Here is a 7,285-nt window from a genome sequence, read left to right as displayed (position 1 = left end):
CAGGACTCTTTGTTGAACGAAAAACTTATAAAGTGGGCTAAATATTCATTTATGACAATGCACAGACCCTCAAAACCCATCACATTCTCTATATCCTGATTATTCCTTCTAATTTTTGCACTGAAGTCACCAATCAAAATTTCTATATCTTTATCTTTAATCTCCTCTATTGCACTTTGCAGTTCTTCATTGTATTCATCTTTCCTTTCTTCAGGGAAATTATTTGTTGGTGCATAACATACTAAAGTACCCATTTTGCACTGTTTTGATAAATACTTTCCAAGTAGCAATCTACTATTTACAGCTCTCCACTTGGTTAATGCTTTTTTTGCTCTTGGTGTCCTTATCATCCGGTCCCTTTTCTTCCCTCTTACTGTTCTTCCTTAACCTTGTTCTAAGATTTCTCTACCAATCATCTTACAATGTTTTTCACTTAGGGTGGAAAAATTCCAAACTATATATCAGAAATTCCTTCGCCACATTGCTTGGACTTTTGAATGTGATACATGGCTGTACTATTCCAATCAGTAATTTTCAATTTTTCGTTAATGTTTATAGTCTAGAAGATTTTTAGCACCCCACTACTCCCTGGACTGGGAGCCATTTTGTCATATGAAACTTAAATGAACAGATAAATATATAGAGTTTAAGTGAATGAACATAAGGAGTGGATAATCAAACAAATGAGATGTTTCGCTAAAATTAACGTCTCAGAAATCATGACCGGATGAATATTCTTCGAAAAATTTTCATAGGACGAACATCCTGCAATTTATTTAGGTTCTAATGGTAAACTCTATTGACAAGTAGATATTGCAGTTTATAACGGCTTAATACTTTGAAACAATTTTCCTTTTTTTAAGTTTATTGGAGTAGACTGAACGAGTAAGGATTTATTTTGATTTCATACTTCATATTCCTTCCATTTCATTGTTATAAAAGAAGATATTCTCCTAGCTCGTCTACTTAGGGGTACTTGCCAATAACCTTTACGCTAATCAAGCTTGGAGATAAATTGAACATTACCGATCATATATAAGCAATCGTCGATCCTGGGAAATAGAAAATTACTTCACTTAGTAACACTGGTTACTTTTCTGAAATCAATGCACAAAATATCTGATCCCTCTTCATTTTTTACCACAACTACCGGAGAACACCATTCACACTCGAGAGGAACTATCAAATCATGATGTAACATTTACTTAATTTCCTTTCCTACTGAATTTGCATTCTCTGGACTCTAACGATACAGACTTTTTCAAATGGGCTTAGTGTCCTGTAACTCAATATCATATTCTAAAAGATTAGTTGAATCTAATTTATCACTAACAGTGTCTGGATAATTTAGAATAATGTAAAATTCACTCTGTTTTTCTTCTTTTCAACTAGAGTTCAAAAACTTGAAATTCTTAAGCACATCACAGTTCTTCTCAAAACTAATTTCTTGCTACGACACAATTATTACTGGTATTGGGAGTTTGTTGTATTTATTTAGCAAATTTATGCGCAGCCACTCAGCTCTACGTCTACCCATATCAATTACGATATTCTCACAAGTTTCTCCCATTGATGAAATGTTACATAAGGGAGCCCTAGGAATAATTTGATTAGGTTTAACAGCAATTTGACATTAGTGATAACTTAATACATATCTGTTCACGTCACTTTTCATCTTCGGCTAAAAATAAGTCTTACTTATACACTTGAAAATTTTATTTACACCTAAATGTCCTTGATCATCATATGCTAGCTTCAGAATTAATTCCCAAGATTTCATAAGAGTTACTAATTGTTCTATAACTTCCTCTTTACTAACCGACTTGGGACAAGCATAGCGCCAAAAAATTTTGTCTTTTAAACAAAAGGTTTCCTTACAAACATTATCGGGATCATCCTCCAATTCACTTTCAGAAATTCTAGACAGTGTCTTATCCTCTCTCTGTAACTTAATTAGCTCATCTTTATTCAGAATGTTAGTGCTTAAACCATTGTAGTAACTATTACTTGAATGTAATACATCGACTACATCTAAGTTACTATTTTCGACAGCTACAACATCAACTTGGCTAACACTGTCAACACCAATGGAGTCGGTCTTCTCAGCCCCATACTTACTATGGTCAACCTCACACCCTCTATCACAATGTTTGAATCCTTGAACAAACTATTGCCGTTGTCTACATCTGTATCTAAACCTGACTTAGTTACTATCATTTCAGAATCTGGAATCTCACTTAAAATACAATTCACACATTTAGATGTAGTTAAATCATTACCGGATATAATGTCAACGCTGTCAATGGGCAAATAGTCTACAACAACTAGTTTTACGTCATTTGATAATCCCTGACTTTTCTAGTTCATCTTCAACAATGGTCAAACTACGCAAGTATTTGGAAACCCAGCGGCTGAAACGACCCTGGTATGGAGAGTTAAGGCTTGAAAACTTTGCAGAAGGGCGGCTGAAGTTCGGCTGAAAATGGCACGATGACCTGATTCAAAGAAGTCACAGAAAGAGTGGCATCAAGATGGGACATCAGAAGTCTTCTCCAAGAGTTGGATGATAGTGTTGAACTATGGCAAGCTGCATGCAGAATGGGATACTTCTCGTCACAAGCATGGATGGCTCGCTTCTTCAATTCGTCTCTTATTCTCAACCATAACAGGATTTTGGAGATAGGCGTTTGTTGTCTGAAGGGAAGCTTAGAATCTCGATCTATCAGACTTCTGGTCTTCTTTGTTTCTTATCTCGTTAGGACTTGGATCTCATCTGTTTCGAACATAGTTTCTCTCCTGTACTATGTCCTGTACTATCTCTCCTGGACAATCTCTCCTTAAAGTTCATATACCCATGTATGGGTGGAGTTAATTACAGTGGGCAGTGGTCATTTTTCATAGAATGTTTATTCTTTTAACAATTCTATGTCTCTAGTGGCTTTCTCAAACACGCCCACTTCATTTACGCCATGGAAGAATCTAGAAGAAGTTTTTGATGTAATCTGGACCACATTTGAAGTCGTAACAAAAGGGCAGCAGGTGTCCTTCCATGATTACATATTTTATAAACGGTCCCGTTATCGTGGCAGGCTCTCTCATGGAGTCTTGGTTTACTTTCAAAATGCTGACGACAGAGAAGTGACTAAACAATTCGGTAGTCGGATCTCATCTCGCTCCTCACAATTTGGGAATATATATATTTGTGTCTTTATAACATATCCTTTTAAAAGCATTACATTTACCATGGCATCCACGATTTGTAACAACAACATACCCCAAGTACATGAACTTATCAGCTTCCTCCTGTAACTCCCAATTCAAAAAACATTAAAAATGCACCACTCTGCCTTTTGTGCATCTCATAATCACACTCTTACCCACATTAACTCCCAACATCCTTCTCTCACACACCCTTCTACACTCAGTTACTAATCAACCTATCTTCTCCACTAAGTCTGCAGCCAATAGAGTATCATCCACAAATAACAATTGATTCACCTCCCACACATGGTCAATCTCATCTATCAGTTTTAATCCTCGATCAAGTATTTGAGCATTCACCTTTCTTTCAACTCCATCAAGAAACAAATTGAACAACCATGGTGACATCGCACATCACTGTCTCATCCCAACTCTTACTGGAAACCAATCACTGACTTCGTTTCCATTCATAAAACACGCTTTACTGCCTATGTATAAACTCTTCACTGCTTGCAACAACTTTCCACCAATTCCATATAACTTCATCACATTCCACATCATTCCCATATCAACTGTATCATAAGATTTCTTTAGATTCATAAATACAACCTACACCTTTCGTTAGTTAGGTATTTTTCACATATCTGCCTATATGTAGAAATATGATCAATGTATCCCCTACCTCTTCTAAACCACCCTGCACTTCTATGGTTGCAATCTCTGGTTTCTCTTTCATGCTACTAATTACAATCTACTATATACTTTTACAACCAAAAACAAGAAACTAATACCCCTAGAATTAAAACACCTATTGGCTACACATATCCCTTACCTTTATATAGTGGAACAATACATGCACAAACCCAATCCATATAATGCACAATCTCACCAACCATTCAAGTACAGTCATAGTTCTTCCCATTAAACTATCAACCGTCACACCACTCATGCTTTTCCTGTACTGATTTCATCTAGCACACTCTTCACTTACTCTTTTAAACGCTCTCATTCACATCCCCATCACTGGTACCTCAACACTTACAACAACAATTATATGTGCCTCTTTAGTATCCTCAAAATTCAGCAACATCTCAAAATATTCAGCCAACCTTTTCCTTGCCTCCTCTCCTTTCAAAAACCTTCACTAACCTTTTATAAGTGTCTCTTCGTTACTCGATCCATATTTTTTTACTCCCTTCGCTTCTTTCGGAAATTTCTTTTTCTCTTCATACAAACATCGCAATCACTGCCTCCACCTCCAGTCAGCCGTCCTGTTTGCTTCGGCTACCTTGTATTTTACTTCCACACTTTTCTCCATATATCTTTCATATTCCTTACACTTTTACTCTGCAACCATTCTTCAAAAGCCCAATTTTACTCTTCCATTTTCATGCTCACTCTCTCATCCAACCAATCATAATAATCTTTGACATCTTACTCTTGAATCATCACCTCGTCATCATCATCATCATCATCAGCATCATCTTATTATTATTATTAGTATTCCCAATAGGGGAATACTATTGATTTTGGTAGTATTATTATTATTCTTTCCGCGCGTTCTTTTTTTGCAAGAAATCTGAAATAATTATCATAGGTTGCCTATGGTAAGAATATGCCATAGACCCAGTTTAAAGAACCTTGGCCTACTTTTCAAGGTCACAAGGGCTTTTAAAGGCAAAATTTGTAAAATTTGAAATTGTCATTAGGCCTAAAGTAATAAGATATTGCCCTACTTTAATGCAAGAAAGGTCAAGGTCACTAATGGCCAAACCGGCTCGAAAAAGGTTTGTTCCCGAGATCTCAAAAACCGGAAAGCCCAGAGCCCTAATCTCAGTGGCATATGACGCCCTATATATTTATCTAAGGTTAGCTTAACTTTTGTAGCGACTGCTTGATTACTTTTTTAATATAGATTTTTTGATATTTTTGACATTGCAGAAATCATGACTTTGGCAATTTCTCCATGAAATACTGGTTTTTGGTCATAGCATGCTATAGTACACTGCCCAATACATATGCATAAAACCCCTAAATCAAAAGTCAAATTTGACCTTGACCCTCATTTTCAAGGTTATTTGGCTATTTCATGGAAAAAATTTGACGTAGGCTAAAAGTGATTTTTTGGTTGTCACCCGCCACCCCCCATTCGCACATGCTCTTTCAGAATATGGGGTCATATTTAACCTGTGACCATCACATGACCTTGTAAGTGCCCATTGTCTTCAAGTTCAAAGGTTAATTTCTCTATAATTGTCATTTTTTGCCTATGTTTTACCTCCATATACCCGCTATTATATTGATAAACTGCTTTAGAATAGTTTGTTAACATAACTAAAAATTTAGTCAAGGGGTCATTAGGCCAATAAACCATTACACAATAATAATAATAATAATAATAATAATAATAATAATAATAATAATAATAATAATAATAATAATAATAATAATAATACTTTATTTCCAAATAAATACATTGGGTATTATACATTATTTATAAAGCAACATATAGAATAGTGATTACTGATATTGTGATTACATTAAAATCTAACATTTACATGAGAGATGCTTCCATATAAGTCTTTTGACTACCAACTAAAATACATTTGGTCCACTACTTGCATTAGTATGACTTTAAAGTAGAGATAAAATAACTTAAAATGGTGAAAGTCATTAAAATTCTATACTGTGTGCAAAATTACAGTAGACCCCCATAAAACATTAAAAACTGATATTCACAAATACATTAAAACCAATCCACAAATATGTAACTAAAATCTTGTAGAAAACATATATTTCCTGAGATTTGCTTTAAAAGTGTCTATATTCGATGTTGTTTTCAATAACTCAGGTAGGGTATTCCACATCGTTGGTCCTCGTACCGTAAAACATCTACTTCCCAAGTCTGTGTTAGTTCGCGGTATATAAAGGTCACTATTCTGTCTTGTTCGTCTGTCCCTCCCAGCTCCAACTGTTAAAAACGTAAAAAGCCAAGTCGGTATTCAACTACGCAAAACTTTAAAAACTCCCACACAAATCTCGAATTTAATTCTTCTTTCAACATTTAACCATTCTAATTTATCTAAAATTGGTGATGCATGATCATATTTTTTGGCCCTACCATCAACTACTTTTGCCTCAAAGTTTTGTACTTTTTGAACCCGTTGTAATTGTTGTTTAGTAGTACTTCCCCAAATCTTTAAACAATAATTTATTATGCTCAGTGCAAGAGACTGAACTATCATCGCCCTCATGTCAATATCTAGTCTGTCTTTAATTCTTTTTAAGTATATTAAGGTTCCCTTTACTTTTCTATATATTTCAGATACGTGCATATCAAAAAGCATATATTGGTTAAAATGAATGCCCAGATTTTTTACGTGTACACTTCTTTCAATTTCATGGCCGTTAAAGTTTAGGACGGTATCTAATGGGATTTGTGATATATATTGCCTTGTACCAATGAATTGGAAATTAGTTTTTGATTCATTTAAATTTAAACCATTTAACTAAAAATATCGCATTCCTGCTTCTAATATAGCTTCTGCCTTTGTGATAAGAGTAAGTATATCATTTATACTACCTGCAATTAAAAATTGACTATCGTCTGTATATTGTGCGAGAAGATAGTCTTCTAAAAATTTTGCCATATCTTTGAAATAGTCCTGTATGAAATCAGCCATATCATTGATGTGAATAAGAAAAGCACGGGGCCTAAAATAGAGCCCTGGGGAACTCCAAAATGTAGTTGCTTACGAGAAGAGATAGTATTATCTAGTCTGACTATTTGAAAACGATTTTGTAAATAGTTACTAAACCAAAAAGAATCTATTTTCATTTTCCTACACTTATTTAACAAAATATCGTGGCTAACACTATCAAATGCCCTTGAAAGATCTAACAATATAAGTAACTTTACCTTTTGCTGGTCAATATTTTTATAAATCCTTTCCGATAGCTTAAGTAATGCCATTTCAGTAGACAGATGAGGTCTAAATCCATATTGCGTAGAGGGCAATAATTAATTTTGTTCAAGATATTCAAGTAATTGATTTGTTACTATTTTCTCTAATACTTTTGACAA

The sequence above is a fragment of the Palaemon carinicauda genome, chromosome 26 (genome assembly GCF_036898095.1).
Source record: "Palaemon carinicauda isolate YSFRI2023 chromosome 26, ASM3689809v2, whole genome shotgun sequence".
Lineage (NCBI taxonomy): Eukaryota > Metazoa > Arthropoda > Malacostraca > Decapoda > Palaemonidae > Palaemon > Palaemon carinicauda.
Note: the sequence above shows the minus strand (reverse complement) of the source record.